This window comes from Mustela lutreola, chromosome 9 (assembly GCF_030435805.1).
Source record: "Mustela lutreola isolate mMusLut2 chromosome 9, mMusLut2.pri, whole genome shotgun sequence".
Lineage (NCBI taxonomy): Eukaryota > Metazoa > Chordata > Mammalia > Carnivora > Mustelidae > Mustela > Mustela lutreola.
This window is the reverse complement of record NC_081298.1, coordinates 65,762,511-65,780,776: the sequence shown is the minus strand read 5'-3', so window position 1 is coordinate 65,780,776 and position 18,266 is coordinate 65,762,511.

Sequence of the window (18,266 nt, the reverse complement as noted above, 5' to 3'; positions counted from 1 at the left end):
GGAAAAAAAACATACTCCCTGCTAAGCAGGGAGCCCATGCCAGACTCATTCCCAGAACCCCAGGATCATGACCTGACCTAAAGGCAGACACTTAACTGACAGAGCCACCCAAGTGCCCCAACTTGTATTTCTATATACTGATGACCAACTTTCACAAAGAGAAATTAAGAAAGCAATGCTACCGACAATTGCATCAATCAAAAAAAGATCTAGGAATAAAAGTAACCAAGAATGAAAAAGACCTGGTATACTGAACACAAGGTGGAAAATGAAGGAAAAATATGTGCATGTTGGTGGGTGAATGTATGGCCAAAGATTTGGAACATGACACAAATAAATGGAAGCATACACCATACTCATTAAGTGGAGGAGTTCATCTTAACATGTCCACCATACCCAACGCAATCTGGAGAAAGAAGAGGAGAGAGAGAGAGTCCAAGATGGCAGAGAGTAGGACACCTTCATTTCATCTGACACAAAGAATTTATAGAGAGCTATCAAACCACTCTGAACACCTGCAAATTCAAGCATAGATCCAAGAAAAGAACAGCACCAACTCTACAAACAGAAAAGCAACCACTTTCCACAAGACTGAAAATAGAAAAAAGTGAGCCTAAGCTGATAAGCAGAAAGAAAAACCCTGGGGGGAGGGAGCCTCTCTCAGCTGGCTATTGCCAAGTGCTAGGGGCAGCAGAGCACAAAATCAGAACTTTGGGAAGTCTGCTCTGGTGAGGGATGTCGCTCTGGCGGCTGGGCAGGGGATGGAACACTTAATGGGACAGTGTGGTCTCAGGATCTTTGGGGTCCCAGGGAGACCAGGGGCACTTAAGGGCAGCAGAGCTCCCAGGTACCAGAGCAGGGAATCCACCTGCAAAGAGTGAGTCCAGGAGTGAGCTCGAAGCTGGAGGTTGCCATAAACTGTGATCCACAGCACAGTCTGGCCACTGCTCTTTGAGAAGGGGCCCAAGAAGCAGCACAACTGGGGTTATCCCCCTTCCTCCTCTGAGTCTGCTGGGTTTGGAGACAAAACTGCATCATGTGCCAGAGACAGAAATGCTTGGTCACAAGTCTGGTGATACCATAGTCCTGAACAAAATGGAGGAAGGCACAAATAAATGGAAAAACATTCCATGGTCATGGATTTAGAAGAACAAATATTGTGAAAATGTCTATGCTACCCAGAACAATCCAAAGATTCAATGCAATCCCAATCAAAATACCATCCACATTTTTTGCACAACTGGAATAAATAATTCCCAATTTGTATGGAAGTAGTAAAGACCCTGAATAGCCAAAGGGATGTTGAAAAAGAAAACCAATGCTGATGGCAACCCAACTGCAGACTTCAAGCTTTATTACAAAGCTGTAATATCAAGACAGTATGGTCCTGGCATAAAAACAAACACACAGATCAATGGAACAAAATAGAGAAACCAGAAATGGACCCTCAACTCTAGAGTCAACTTATCTTCCTCAAAGCAGGAAAGAATATCCATGGGGGAAAAGTGTCTTTAATAAATGGTGCTGGGAACACGGGACAGCCATATGCAGAATAACGAAACTGGACCCTTTCCTTATACCACACACAAAGGTAGACTCCAACTGGATAAAAGATGTCAGTTTAAGACAGAAATTCATCCAAATCCTTTAGGAGAACAGAGGCAGCAACCACTTTGACCTTAGCCACAGCAACTTCTTGCTAGACAATGTCTCCAAAGGTGAGGGAAACAAAAGCAAAAATGAACTGTTGGGATTTCATCAAGATAGCAAGCTTTTACATAGCAAGGGAAACAGTCAACAAAACTAAAAAAACAACTGAGAGAATGGTAGAAGATACTTGCAAATGACATATCAGATAAGGAGCTCATATCCAAAATCTAGAAAGAACTTACCAAACTCAACACCCACAGAACAAATAACCCAATCAAGAAATAGTCCAAATATATGAACAGACATTTCTCCAAAGAAGACATCCAATGACCAACAGACACATAAAGAAGTGCTCAACATTCCTTGACATTAGGAAAATACAAATCAAATCCATAGTGAGATACCACGTTATACCAGTCAGAATGGCTAAAATGAACAAGTCCAGAAATGACAGGTGTTGGTGAGGATGTGGAGAAAGGGGAACCCTCTTATACTGTTGGTGGGAATGCAAGCTGGTAAAGCCACCCTGGAAAACAGTGTGGAGGTTCCTCAAGAAATTGAAAATAGAGCTACCCTACAATCCTGCAATTACACTGCTGAGTATTTACCCCAAAGATACAAATGTAATAATCTGAAGGGTCACCTGCACCCCAATGTCTTTAGGAGCAATGCCCACAAGAGCCAAAGTATGCAAAGAGCCCAGACATCCATCAACAGATGAGTAGATCTATATGGATGGATGGATATATGAAAAATATGCAGTAATCAAAAATGAAATTTTGCTATTTGCAATGATATGGATGGAAATAGAGGGTATTGTGCGAAGTGAAATAAGTCAATCAGAGAAGGACAATTATCATATGATCTCACTGATATGTAGAATTTAAGAAATAAGACAGAGGATCATAAGGGAAGGGGAAAAAAAAAAAGGAAGCAAGATGAAACCAGAAAGGGAGTCAAAGCAAAAAGACACTTAATCTCAGAAAACAAACTGAGGGTTTCTGAAGGAGAGAAAGGTGAGGAAATGGGGTGGCTGGGTGATGGGCACAGGGAGGGAATGTGCTGTGTTGAGCACTGTGTGCTGTGTAAAACAGAAGATTCTCACCTGTACTCCTGAAACAAATAACACATTATATGATCATAATAAAGAAGAAGTGAGGGGCGCCTGGGTGGCTCAGTGGGTTAAGCCGCTGCCTTCGGCTCGGGTCATGATCTCAGGGTCCTGGGATTGAGTCCCACGTCGGGCTCTCTGCTCAGCAGGGAGTCTGCTTCCCTCTCTCTCTCTCTGCCTGCCTCTCAGTCTACTTGTGATTTCTCTCTGTCAAATAAATAAATAAAATCTTTAAAAAAAATTAAGAAGAAGTGAAAGAAAAACATTTAGAATACAAATGTAAACTATGTAAAAATGAATAAATAATCTCATCGATGAAAGCAAGCAAGCAAGCAACTAAGCAACTTGGAGTCACCACATGCCAATTTCAAGCTAGATTACAAAGCTGTTGTCATCAAAACAGTATGGTACTGGCGTAAAAACAGACACACAGGACAATGGAATACTGATAATCATAGTACTTTTGGAAAAGTTTATTCATTCATATATTAAAGGTATATTTAAACTTAGCTCTGATAGAATTATTAACTCTGAATGGGCATTTATAATGTTGATGTCCTGTTCCAGTGTTTGCTATCAATAAATGCATTTTTAAACATGCTGTTTTATATACATATATATTACAGAATAAGGATGATTTAGAATCCACACTTTTAAGAAAAATTAAATTCACCTTAATAAACCAACCACAGAAAAGGAAATGTAGATATCAATCATCACAACTGAGAATATCACAAAAGAAGACAATCAGACACAATCTAGTGTCTGATGGAAGAACAGAATATTACTTAAATAGTTCTGCCCAAATGTCCAACCTGCTGAAAGCTATAGATCCAGCTACTCATTTATTTTTTTTAAAGATTTTATTTATTTATTTGACAGAGAGAAATCACAAGTACACTGAGAGGCAGGCAGAGAGAGAGACAAGGAAGCAGGCTCCCCGCTGAGCAGAGAGCCCGACACGGGACTCGATCCCAGGACCCTGAGATCATGACCCGAGCCGAAGGCAGCGGCCCAACCCACTGAGCCACCCAGGCGCCCCCCAGCTACTCATTTATTAAAACACAGATGTCAGAGAAAAGTCCTAACAAAGAGTATGAAGACATCACCAATGAAGTCCACAATGAATATATTCTGACAGGAAAAATATTTTCCCAACAAATAAACTGTAAAATTAGAATAAATAAATAAACAGAAGGGAAGGAAGGATAGAAGGAAGGACAGAAGGAAAGAAGGAAGGAAGGAGAGAAAGAAGAGGAAGGAAGGAAGGAAGGAAGCTCAGAAACTAACCCACACATGTATGGTCTTAACTTAGGACACAGCAGAGAATATACAATGGGGAAAGGACTGTTTCTTCAGTGAGTGGTACTGGGAAATCTGGACACTAAACGCGGAAGAATGTGACTGGATCACTTTCTTACACCGCACATACAAATTATGAATGGATGAGTGACTTGAACATAGGAACTGAATCCATAAACCTCCAAAAGTAAAATACAGGTAGTAAGTTTCTCAATACTGGTTTTGGGGAAGAGACTTTTACATTGGACACCAAAAGCAAAGGCAACAAAAGCAAAAATAAACAAGTGGAAGGACATCAAACTGAAATTTCTGCATGACAAAAGAAACCATCAAACCCTTAAAGGCAACCTCCCCAGTGAGAAAAAATATCTGCACATCCTATGTGTAAGAAGAGGCTAATATCCAAAATACACAAAACCCTCCTTCAAATCCAAAGAAAAACTGAATAAAAACTGGGGAGAATATGTGAATAGATACTTTCCAAATATGGCATACAGGCAGCCAACAGACACAGAGAAAGTTGTTCAACATCACTAATTGTCATTAGGAAAACAAGTCAAAACTGCAATCAGCTATCACCTCACAAGTGTGGGAACAGAAATCATCCCAGAGACAGACACCGGGTGTGGTCAAGGATGTTCACATGAGGGGACCCTGTGCACTTTTGGTCGGAATAGATATTGGTAGAGCCACTGTGAAAAATTCTAAGGAGTTTCTGGAAAACAATAATAGAACTACCACATGACCTGGTAATGCCTCTACTGAGTTTTCTTTGGCAAAAGCAAAAATCTTCCTCCAAAAGAGAGATGCACTCTCATGTTCACAGCAGCATTTTTCACAATAACCAGACATTTGGAAACATTGACCTAGGGAGCATTATGCTAAGTAACTCAGACACTGAAAAACAAACACCAGAGACTCTCATCGACATTCCAATGGAAGAAAAAAAAAAATACTGAATGCACAAATAATGAGAAGAGATGTGTGGTTCCAGATTCAGGGATGGTGGGGGGAAATGGGTGAAGGTAATCAAAGGTGCCATGTTTGAGTGATAAAATCCACAAGTCATGGAGTGTTCTGTGCAGCATGGAGACAAAAGCTAACTCTGCAGGGTGGTACACGCTCCCCCACTACTTGAAAGTACAGTGGTCTTAGGAAACGTTTCACAGCACACGTGGCATAAACAGAAAAAGGAATTACCATTCATTTCTACAGAAAAATGAGTGAGCATGCTCAGACACCAAAACTTCCTTCTCTTTGGCTCTTCTTAGGCCTCAGGACACAACATCCTAATGGATGCCCAAAATAAATGGAGATAAAGCACAGTAGATGCTCACAGACACAATTCAATCTCTGGTGGCTGGACATGGAAAACAGTGCCCAGGGAGGATCTGATTGGGCTGCATGCTGCTTCCCCCCAAAACAGATGCTGAATGCGATGCCTACTTTTTTACTTTTTTCATAAGAGAAAAATCCTCTTCAGGTTTCTTCCTGCTACTGGAGCTGTGTATTACCATAAGTCTTTTGAAAAAGCCAAGTGTCTTACGATGAACTTTGAGAAAAATGGGGAAGACTTGTACCTGAAAATTGCTGAGGGGGTAGAAGTTCAGAGTTCTCCTGGACACAAACATCAGCAGGTCCACTAAGAAAGGCACTTTTCTCAGTAGGTGAAACATGGACTACCTCATACCCCCAGAAACCTCCACCTTCGCCTCACTCAGGATAACCCACAAGAGCTCGGAGTTACCTCAGTTCATCTTTTCTCCCAATCCCAATATCACACCCATCAACAAATCTTGTGAGCTCCATCTTCAATAGGTACCCAGAATAGCACTAACCCCTAAGGCTGCCTGTCTGGTCCACACTGGAACATATCTCTTGCCTGACTTCCTGGAAAAGCTTCATCATTGACCTCCCTTGCCCATCCTTAACCCTGTGTCATCTGTTCCCAACACTGTTGCCAGGAAGTCCCAGTGAAACAGGGTCCCATGGGGGTCATAGCCCTGCCATGGCTTTCTGTCACTCTACTGTCACCTCCCTGAGGTCATGTCCTAAGCTGTCCCCTGTGGCCACAAGACTTGCTGCTCCTGGACACACCTGTTATGCTCCTGCCCCAGGGCCTTTGCATATGCTTTCCCTACCATGTAGAAGACTCTTGATGTGATATCACTCACCTTCTTTAGATCTTGACTCAAGCACCACTTTCTTAGTGAAGACCCACTGGCCTCCATGAGAATAGTAAGTACCACAGCCACCTCCCCTTCAGCACTCCAGCCCTGTCTCCTGCTTTCTATTTCCAGATCAGTTATCACAGTCACCAAGCCATGTTGGCAAAGGGGAAATGGGGCCCTACTCAGATGGTTTCACCATGGACTCCCTCCAATTTCCTAGTCCAGAGCCCTGGGGGAAAAGACCAGAGCTCTTGTACAGCCAGGATGCCAAGGACAATTGGTCCCCCTCTGGCACTCTGAAGACCATCAGGAAAAATGAGCCATAAGGGGAATCCACTTGCACATGAAACCTGAAACCAGACACCTTCCTCCATTCTAGGTGAGCACACACACGTCCTCCCCTTGCCTGATGTGCTCACCTGAGAAAGCTGAGCAGAGAAGCATCCCAGGATCCACATCTCCCTCTGGCCAAGGTCCCTGGAAACAGACCTCTCTCCTTCCTCCACTAGCCACCTGTGGTTGACGTCTGGCACCCTCTCGTGCAGGGGCAGAACGGTGCACCTTTCCCTCTCTCCTGGGACGTCATCACAAATCAGGCCTTGCTGCACACTTTTCAGGAAGGAACCTGCAGCAGCAGTAGCAACAGCAGCAGGCTGCCCAGGATCGATCTCAGTCTCACACGCCAGGCCCCATGTGGAACTAGAGCTTCAAGGAGACTGATGTGCTGTGTGGCCTTGGAACCCAAAGGCAGGAGCTGAGATTTCAGTTCTTAATGAAAACTGGCCTCTTCCACACAGCACAGGAAAGTGGAGGATTTCTCAGGGATATGGCTCTGGAAGAAGAGCTTCTGCTTGCTGAATTCACAGGGACCAGACAGAGGACACCTGCAGTGCCTTGTCTGAGGAAACAAGGGGCACCCTGGGCAAGAAGCCATAATGCTACCTGGGGGCTGCTTCCTACCAAGCCCCCTGCTGAGATGAGGGCTGGAGAACCAAACAGGAAGCAAGTTTCCTATCACATCTCCAGCAGGAGGGCTGGCTGGGGAGCAGAGCCCTGTCCCTGGAGCAAGCTGGCCTGTGCATCAAGAGTGAAGGGCCACCGCCACTGCCTCACAGTGTCTCAGACTGCCCTGCCAGACTCAAACCTGCTAACATGGTGACTCCTAAGACCCAGAGACTGCTTTCTATGCCAGCTCACTGTGCTCACAGAGAAGCAAACTCCAGGCTCAGAAACTTGTTCATCGTTAGCTCTGGAATTCCATGGGTTTGTCTACACTGGCCCACCCAGGTGTCCCTTTCAGATCATTCCTCCAGTGCCCTTGGGTTTTGAGCTACCTTCAAGCTGCCCTTCAAAAGGCAGTAACTGGTCTGTTTAGGCAGGCAAGCTGAGCGACTGTGTGTGGGAAACTCAGACCACATCCTCCCTGAACACCAATGCTTCCAAGTCCAAGCTTCAATCCTTCACTTACTGGGCATGGAGCACCACATCAGCATGAACATTGCTCTTTCAAATCTTTTGTCTCCCATTCCTTCAAATCAGAAATGAAGCTCCAATCACCACTCTATTTTCCCTTCAGAGAAGTGAGGAAAAGGAGAGAATAAAACATATGGCGGGAGGAGCAAGATGGTGGAGGTATAGGAAATCTAAATATCATCCTGTCCCAGGAGTTCTGCTGATAGTTATTCAACCATTCTGAAAACCTACAAACTCAATAGGAGGTAGAAGAGAAGAAGAGCAGCAATTCTAGGAACAGAAAATTTACCACTTTCCAGAAGGTAGGACATGCAGAGAAGTGGATCCAAGGCAACCTACAGGAAGATAGACTGTGGGGGGAGAGGCTGGCTCCCAGGAAGTTTTAGAGCAGCAGAGCACAAAATTGGAACTTTTGGAAGTCTGCTCCACTGAGGGATGTCACCCCAGAGGCTCAGGGGGGGTGGGGTGGTCAAGCCCTCATGGGGACAGTGTGGTTTCACGACCACAGGGTCACAAAAAGACCAGGGGTGTCTGAGTGTGGCAGAGCTCCCAGGTATTGGATCAGGGAAGCCAGCTCCAGAGATGGGGCTGAGGAGCTGGTTCTCAGCTTAGGCTTACCTTCAACCATGATCCCAGGCACAGTTGGGCTCGTCAAGAAGTGTTCCCACAAGTGGCAGATCTGTGGAGACCCCCTCCCTCCTGGGGCCGAAACAAATGGCAGAAATCAGCTGAGTTTGGAGACTCCAAATGGGGCTGTAGGCCTGTGACAGCTGCAGGCCCAGAGATTGGGAGGCCGCCATTTTCATTCCCATCCTCCAAAGCTCTACGGAAAGCATTCAGGGAACAAAAGCTCCTGAGACCAAAACCGCGCAGATTACTTAGTCTGGCTCCTGCCAAACGGTGCAATTCTGCCTCAGGCAAAGACACTCAAGAATCACAGCAATATTGTCCAAAGATCTATGATACCTAAAGCAATCTATGCATTTAATGTAATCCCTATCAAAATACCATCAGTGTTTTCAAAGAAATGGAACAAATAATCCTAAAATTTATATGGAACCAGAAAAGACTCTGAATAGCCAGAGGAATGTTGAAAAAGAAAGCCAAGGTTGGTGGCATCACAATTCTAGACTTCAAGCTCTATTACAAAGCTGTCATCATCAAGACAGTACAGTACTGGCACAGAAACAGACACATAGATCAATAGAACAGAATAGAGAGTCCAGAAATGGACCCTCAACTCAATGGTCAACTAATCCTTGACAAAGCAGGAAAGACTGCCCAGTGGAAAAGACAGTCCCTTCAACAAATGGTGCTGGGAAAATTGGACAGCCACATGCAGAAAAATGAAACTGGACTATTTCCTTACACTACACACAAAAATAGACTCCAAATGGATGAAGGACCTCAATGTGAGACAGGAATCCATAAAAATCCTTAAGGAGAACCCAGGCAGCAACATTTTCGAACTCAGCCACAGCAACTTCTTCCTAGAAACATCACCAAAGGCAAGGGAACAAGGGAAAAAATGAACTATTGGGATTTCATCAGGATCAAAACCTTCTGCACAGCAAAGGAAACAGTCAACAAAACCAAAAGACAACTGACAGAATGGTAGAAGATATTCGCAAATGACGTATCAGATAAAGGGTTAGTATCCAAAATCTAAAAAGAACTTATCAAACACAACACCCAAAGAACAAATAATCCAATCAAGAAATGGACAGAAGGCAAGAACAGACATTTCTTCAAAGAAGACATCCAAATGGTCAACAGTCACATGAAAAAGTGCTCCACATCACTCGGCATCAGGGAAATACAAATCAAAACCACATTGAGAATCCACCTCACACTAGTCAGAATGGCTACAATTAACAAGTCAGGAAATGACAGATGTCGGCAAGGATGCGGAGAAAGGGGAACCCTCCTACACTATTGGTGGGAATGCAAGCTTATGCAGCCACTCTGGAAAACAGTATGGAGGTTCCGCCAATAGTTGAAATAGAGCTACCCTACAACCCAACAATCGCACTACTGGGTATTTACCCTAAATATACAAATGTAGGGATCCAAAGGGGCACTGCATCCAAATGTTTATAGCAGCAATAGCCAAATTATGGAAAGAGCCTAGATGTCCATCAACAGATGAATGGATAAAGAAGAGGTGGATATACATACAATGGAATACTATGGAGCCATCAAAATCCCCAAAATCTTGCCATTTGCAAAGACCTGGATGGAACTAGAGGGTATTATGCTTAGCAAAATAAGTCAATCAGAGAAAGACAATAATCATATGACGTCTCTGAAATAATGAATTTGAGGGGCAGGGGGTCATGGCGGGTAGGGAGAAAAAAATTAAACAAGTTGGGATCATGAGGGAGACAAACCATAAGACTCTTAATCTCACAAAACAAACTGAGGGTTTCTGGGGTTGGGGGGATAGGGATAGGGTGGCTGGGTTATGGACATTGGAGAGGGATGTGCTACGGTGAGTGCTGTGAAGTGTGTACACCTGATGATTCACAGACAGATTTCCCTGGGACAAATAATACATTACATGCTAGTTTTTTTAAAAAAGAATTTAAAAATCTTTGGAAATAAATAAACTTCTCTTACAATGTGCACACACAAATCTGCAGGGATGTAAGCTGAAGCAAAATTGAGATTCTTCCTCATATCTAGTCACCAAAGCTTCATTCTTCATTGTATAGGCTTAATTTACCATTAATTCTTCTGTTTACGAAAAAGTAAGATAATGTAATAAGAAAATACAATTTGGGCTTCCTCCCCTCTGATTTTTATGTAGAGAACTTACTGTAGTATATTTCAGCCAATAATAGTATTTTATATTTATTAATCATTTACTTTGTGCTAGGCACAGTTTTAAATATCTTATATCCTAATCAATCCTCACAAATATATGAAATACTTACTAAAATCTTCAGTTCCACTTAAAGATAAAGGAAATAAGTCATTGAGAGTTTAGGTAAATTTCCCAAGACTTCACAAATAGTAAGTGGAAGAACTGAGATTTGAACCAATGCAGTCTGGGTAGAGTCTTTGCTGCTCAACTTCATTCTGTTTTGTCTAAATTAGACTCTACAGTAGGGATCATGAATGCAAAAAGAAGGTAAATTGAGACTGTGGAATTTAGAAATGGGTATATTGCTTAACTGTCAACTATGTTTAATAATTGAAGTCATTATGGCCAGAATTGTCCTGGGTTTTCCCCTCTCTTCTTTTATTACAATTAATAGTGTTTCTTTTATTCTCAGATTTCCTTGTTCGGGAAATTAATTACAAATTCATTGTATAAATAATGTATTTGTGCTATTAGAATATAGGCTAACATTTCAAGGTTATCAATAAACAGGACTTGACATGTTGAAATTAAGGTTATCACAGACTCTCTTTTATTCTTTGGGGGAGAGTCAGTCATTGTGCTTCAAATTAAATCAAAGTATGATAACTTAAATATACAAAATATTTGGATAAACATACAGGTAGAGATTACTCAATGATATTGTTGATGGAACTGATGTGTGCTAATTATGTTTCTTCACATATTTATACAATACAGAAAGTAATCGGTGACTTACTTCCTGTTTTTTATTTGGTGATGAGTTTCAGTTTATCCACTGTGGTTTTCAGTCTTACATATTGATAAGCTATGGAAGATACCTAAAGCTAAAAAAACAGATTGAGCTTCCCGCTTGAGAAAAATACATTGTATTCATTTAAAATATTTTTAAACTCACTATCATTATTCTCCAAAACTCCAAACTATAGAACTGTTTATTAAAGACGTGACATGAAAAACTTCAGATGCTTTTTGACAAGGAGAGATTATGACATCATTTAAGTGGATTATAGCTGCCATAAATCTATTGTTATATCAACTGAACAACCTTATCAACCCCTCCCATCCCCAAGAATAAAGATAGAAAAACCTTTGGGGAGTATCTTATGGGGCATGAATTAAATAATAAAATAAATCTTCATACATAGAATATGGTGATTATATCTTTAAATTATAAATTTAAATTATATCTTTTTAAAATTATAAATTTTATAAATTATATCTTTTTAAAATCTGACTCATCAATATATATGAGTATTTATGTATAGACCAAAAATATTTAAAGTACTTAAACCTGATTATACAAAACCAGTAGGCTACATAAAATAAGAAGCACACATAGAAGTAAAAAAATCAAAAAGATTGGGGTGCCTGGGTGGCTCAGAGGGTTAAAGCCTCTGCCTTCAGCTCAGGTCATGATCCCAGGTCCTGGGATCAAGCCCCACACTGGGCTCTCTACTCAGCAGAGAGCCCGCTTTCTCCTCTCTCTCTCTCTGCCTGCCTCTCTGCCTACTTGTGATCTCTGTCTGTCAAATAAATAAATAAAATCTTTAAAAAAATTAAAAAGATTTTGATGAAACAATAACAAAATTTTGAGAAGATTGCTCTAAAAACTAAAGCATAAGTGTATGCAATTTGCATTGGGTAATTGGTACCATCACTCAGGGCTGGATGACAAGTCTTTGTATGTATGTATGTATTTTGTAATCTCATGGTTGTTGTTTTTTTTCCAATCTGTTTTGTCTTGTGGGTGATGGTCTTTATTATATAAGGTTATAAGTGATGTTAATGAGAACACCTAACAGAAATATAGAAAGTATCCACCTTGTCTTTATGAGGGCACGAGATTAAAGCTCCCTCTTAGCAAACCACAGAAGGGAAATCAGAAGAAGTGATTTAGTATTTTCAAGCAGGAAATTAGCTGCTTAAATGTGTTTTGCAATTTACTATTTCCAAGTGAGAAAGCAAAGCATGAGTGTTTCAACAGGGGCAAGGTTCTCTTTTAACTTTCCAAATTTATGTACATTTCTATTAATATTGAACGTAAAGAGTGCTGGCAACTCAAATTCAAAGCAATACTGAATGGCTTAAAGCCTCTGCCTTCAGCTCAGGTCATGATCCCAGGGTCCTGGGATCAAGCCCCACATCTCAACGGGGATCTGCTCAACGGGGAGCCTGCTTCCTCCTCTGTCTCTGCCTGCCTCTCTGCCTACTTGTGATCTCTGTCTGTCAAATAAATAAATAAAATCTTTTAAAAAAATAAATCAAAGCAATACTGAAGAGAAAATATTCAGTAGTATTTTTGTTGAGATACTATAGATAGAAAATCTCCGTTTATAAAACTCCTTTAGTTCATAGCTATGTGACCTGTAAACATTGTATTTCTTCCTAAAGTTGATATTTCATTTCACCTTCTATCTAAAAGGATAAGGATTTTCCTCCCAAATAAATGAATGTAATTAAGGTGAATATATATATATTTTTTTAAACTACATCAGCTTTCTATCTTCCCATTTGATGAAGCCTCCCTTTTATAATAAAACAAATAGTAACTCTATCCATTTTAAGCAAAGTATCTCCTATATTAATGCATGCATTGTGTTTCTCTTTGTAAGTCTGAAGATGTCTCAATGAGTCTTCTTTGTCAACCAGTTATTAAAAATAGAGCATGATTTTCTTCCACCTCCTTGTTCTACTTTACAACATTTTTAGAATCAGACCAGATCAGAAGTAAAAAGAGTGTACAGATAAATGGGAAACAAGGATTGCATAAACAAGAATAAGCATATTTTGAAACTAATCAAGAACCTTAGTAATTGGTCATGAACATTCCAACGGAGATAGAGGAATGAGCTAGTATGTACCAGCAGGAATACAATGGTGCTTGCTTAAGGGTGTCAGGGCAGAGAGGAACAGAACTTGAGGCCAAGTAAACAAGAATTCATAGATTTGGGGACACTTTCCCAATTTAGAGTTTAACAACCAGTGAAGAGGCAGAAAATAGGACAATTTCACTGCTAGAGTGGCCCTTAAAAGCCAGGAGAGAATGATTTTCCACATCGAACAAAGTGGGAATGTCTGACTTTCCCTGGAATACAGTTCTAGAAGGGGTCAAAATGGCTCAGAAAAGTGACTTTGCAGGAGGGAATATATTATGTGTGACCAGACCACTCAGTGGAGGATTATATTCTGTAAGAATACCCAGGGGGCACATCCATTTACCAAAGTCATCAGGAACAGCACTGGTGAAAGGGCTACTGGTACCATTTGGTACTGTCGAGAATTTCTTCCGCAGGCCAGGATTGAGAAGATGATCACAGAGATTGGCTTTATAGCAATAGACAAGATGGAACACCAAAGCAATAGTGTAGAGGTGGGAGTTTATAACTTTGAGAAGCCAAGGGACACAATTACTATAGTGACCTGCATATCAGAAAGATAACAAGGGTCCCCACCCACAGGAAGTTAAGGAGATGGTTGGTAAAACAGAGCGTCTTGGAAAGCAAAAGAGTTGGGCAGAAAATGGATTTGGATGCAGATATCTTTTTCTTTTCTTTTTATATCACTTGTATTTGTATATCTTCCTTTTCCTCTCCTTCCATGTATATTTATTCTCACAGTATAAACATTTCCAAGATTATATTTGACATATATATGTATATATTATATACACAGTAATATCAGTATTCTCCATCAAACTGAGAGAACTCTAACGTGTAAAACAAAATCACCAGAGCCCATTTTTCTCTTTATTTACTCTAGACTCCACTATTTCTTTGCACTCAATAACCTTTTCTGCCTTTATTCATACAGTTGGCTGAGGTTCACTGAGGGCATATTACATGCTAGTTCTACTGGAGGCACAAGGTGAACAAAACCAAATTTGTGCCCATTTGGCACTTCCATTCTTGGAGAGAGAGAGAGAGTAGAGAAACAATCACATGAAGGACCAGGTAGTGATTGCTGCTCTGGAAAAACTCAAGTTGAGATCAGTGGGATGAAGCACCAGGAACTGGCGAGGAGGTGTGATTTTATTGTATTCTCCTCTCCTCTCCTCTCTGTTAAACCATGGTTTTAAAAGGAACAGTTTTCATCTCAGTCTGTGGAGGTTGAAAAATATTACTAAGGGATAGTATTTGTAATTTTCATTCATGGTGAAATGTAAGATTCCATCATTTTTGGGTACAGGAAGCATTTGAAGAGATCAGACAAAAGAATTCTTCTCTTTGGACCAGCACTGAGTCCTCTGCTTATATATTACCCCCAACCCTTGCATTAGTATCTTGAACCTTTTTATATAAATGATATATTTGATATGATAAAGATGATAAAAACAGAAATGATCTAAACTTCATTTTGGTCCTTATATCAGAGCACCCACCATAAAATCAAAGTTTCTGCAAACACATAAGTTTGACTATTTCTATGAGATGATGTCTAGACAAGCATGCAGATAAGTCAACCAGACATCCAAACTCTAGTCTCCTGTTTTGAATTCTGTGAAGCATTTAAACATTGCCATTGTAAAGGGGCTGCCATTGCCAGTAAAGGCTGATGTTACAGGATGTTTTGCTCAGATGATAGCAAAGTAGTATTCACTGCCACTTTTATGATAATAGTTAAGAATCTCACATACTTTTAAATTCGGTCATCACACTAATAGTCTAGTTTAGGCAAACCCAAGACTACTGCTGCTATTTAATCACTGTAGATCTTACAGGCTGGCATCTTGAAGAGGAAGGATTGACTTTCAGATATACAATTCAATACGGCAAGGGTACTTTGTAGTTGGGCAAAGACAAGGGAAGAAAGAGCTCAGGTTTCAATGCTGGGACAGTTGCTGACCCACTCTCAGTACGAAGCAGCAAAACTTCTGTGGTAGAGGTTTGTTTATTTGTTTGTATGTTTGCTTATTATTTATGAGTGAAAAGCTTTGACTGCTGTTGAGCTGGCAAAATAAATTCATAAGGAAAGGATGATTGGGAGGAGGAGACTGAGAAGGATATAACTGGGTTAGTACTTAATTGATTTTTAGTGTAAGTAGAATTGCTAACAACATAAGAGCCAGTCATAGCAGGTGAACAGGCAAGTGAAAAAAGTTATTGTACAAGGAAGATTCTGTTGGGAACTTGAGAAATACTGCCATTAGTTATGATTTTATTCAGCTATGTCACTAGCCATACTCCCAGACATATGACACAGGAGATAGGGGACCACAGAAGTCTGTGAATATAGTTCAAAGGAGTGTGACACTTTGTCTGAAAATATTAGTAAGTCCCTGATAAATCTTCATTATTTCAGGTTTGTTAAATAATTGGGAGACTTACAATTTCATGGTAGACATAATTGAACAGAATGGACTAGTCAGGCTGAGTCCCAGCTGAATTTAACACACAGAAAATTCTCCAGAATTTAGATGTAATTGAATTGACCAATTTGGAATAAATGAAGTCATGAACTGAGCAAGTTTATGCTGCAAATTTTACCACTTGATTGTCTTGCCTTCTTTAAATAATGAACTATCCCCTGAAGCCCTTAAAATGTTATGTGTACGAGTGAGGTGAGATTGGTTTTATGATGACAAGAAATCACCCAGCCAGAGTGATGTGCCTCTGGTCCAAACAACCATATACCTGTGATACAGGCAGTTCCTTCTGCCTGGGCCACCTTATTTCAACCTCATGTTCAGAGGTGATAAATCACATAGGAAACAACCTCTTGCTACCATTTTTACCATGCATTGCTTTAGTAATGAGAAGCCATTCCAAAGAACAAAGAAGGCTAACAGAAACATAAAAATGATAATGAGAGAAATGGAAAAAAAAATTGGTTTAGGTGAGTCAACTCTTCAGGTGGTGGATAAAGAACAGGATGAAAATCAGAATGAAATTGGCACTGTTGTTCTTAAATACTGTTGATAGGGAATCACCAGATCACAATGATAATCCCAGCTCAGGTGGCTGCCTCTCTTCAAAGGCATCATAAATCCTTCCCTGTGGGAGGCCACAGTAAAACTTGAGAAGAGAACCAAACCAGGCCCTGGCTTGTGCCTCCTTTAAAGGCTGAATAGCCAAACAAAAGACTTAGTTCGATAAAGTTGAGTAGCACTGAGAAATGGTCTGTGCTATGTGTTGTGCGCTCGCCTATATGACTTCCCACATGTTTGCTAGTCAGATAGAGGCTATTTGGCTGGGGTCAGAAATTCTTGGCTGGTCCTTGCTGTCCTTGCACGGGCTATAGACTGACTACACCACTGTAAGACTGTGCTGTGCTTACACAAACTATGTCTTGAGTGGCCTTGAAGTCAGTACATCTGGCGCTAAAAGGTCTGCTATTGGTGCTTAGGAAATAGATAATGGGAAAGCTTGAAGGATTTTCTGTGCATGCTGCAAACTCTTTAGTAATCAGCTAAAAATAGATACTTTTCTTATGATTGTTTCTGTTAGTTATATAATGCCTCACAGCCTTGAATAAAATCGGCACTATTGGACATCCTCCTTGGTGTTCCTCCTGCCCCCATCTCTTTGTCTCTTAATTTCTTTTCACCATCCTCTTACCCTCTTGACCCTGGTCGATTTGTCGTGCCAGCCGCAACACTTCCCTATTTAACCTAAGCTGGAGAAATAGAAGTCCCATGATGCTTGAGAAGAATGGAGTGGGGGCACCCTGATGGTTCAATGGGTTAAGTTAAGCATGTGACTGTTGATTTTGGCTCTGGTTATGATCTCAGAGTCTTGGGAGGGAGCCCCGAGTCAGGCTCCATACTCCGCTTGAAGTCTGTTTGGGATTCTCTCTCCCCCATCCCCCTGCTACTCTCCCCACTCATGTGCCTTCTCTTTCTAAAATAAATATATAAAATCTTTAAAAAGAGAAAAAAAAGAATGGGGAGAATAAACAGAAATGGTGTGATACATTAATGTTGGCTTTCAATTCCCAGCTGTGCTTGGATGTAAAGCAATGTGCTTCTTTGCTACCTTTAATGGTCATGCCAAAAGGAAACCTTTTTATTTAAAACTGTTTTATTGAGGGGTGCCTGGGTGGCTCAGTGGGTTAAAGCCTCTGCCTTCAGTTCAGGTCTTGATCCCAGGGTCCTAGGATCGAGCCCCATGTGGGGCTCTCTGCTTAGCAGGGAGCCTGCTTCCTCCTCTGTCTCTGCCTGCCTCTCTGCCTACTTGGGATCTCTGTCTGTCAAATAAATAAATAAAATCTTTTAAAAAAAACTTTTATTGAGATATAATTTACATACTATATAATCAGTCAGTTAATATATTATTATATATTACATTAATATAATATAATAATAATTAAAATATAATAATTAATATATAATATAATTGTATATAATATAATTAATTATAATATAATATAATTAATATATAATATAATTGGTCAGTTAATATATTAACTATACCTCTGGAGGAAGATGGCGGAAAAGTAGCAAGCTGAGACTGCTTCAGCTAGCCGGAGATCAGCTAGATAGCTTATCTAAAGATTGCAAACACCTGAAAATCCATCGGCAGATCGAAGAGAAGAAGAACAGCAATTCTGGAAACAGAAAAACAACCACTTTCTGAAAGGTAGGACCGGCGGAGAAGTGAATCCAAAGTGACGGGAAGATAGACCCCGGGGGGAGGGGCCGGCTCCCGGCAAGCGGCGGAGCAACCGCGCACAAAATCAGGACTTTTAAAAGTCTGTT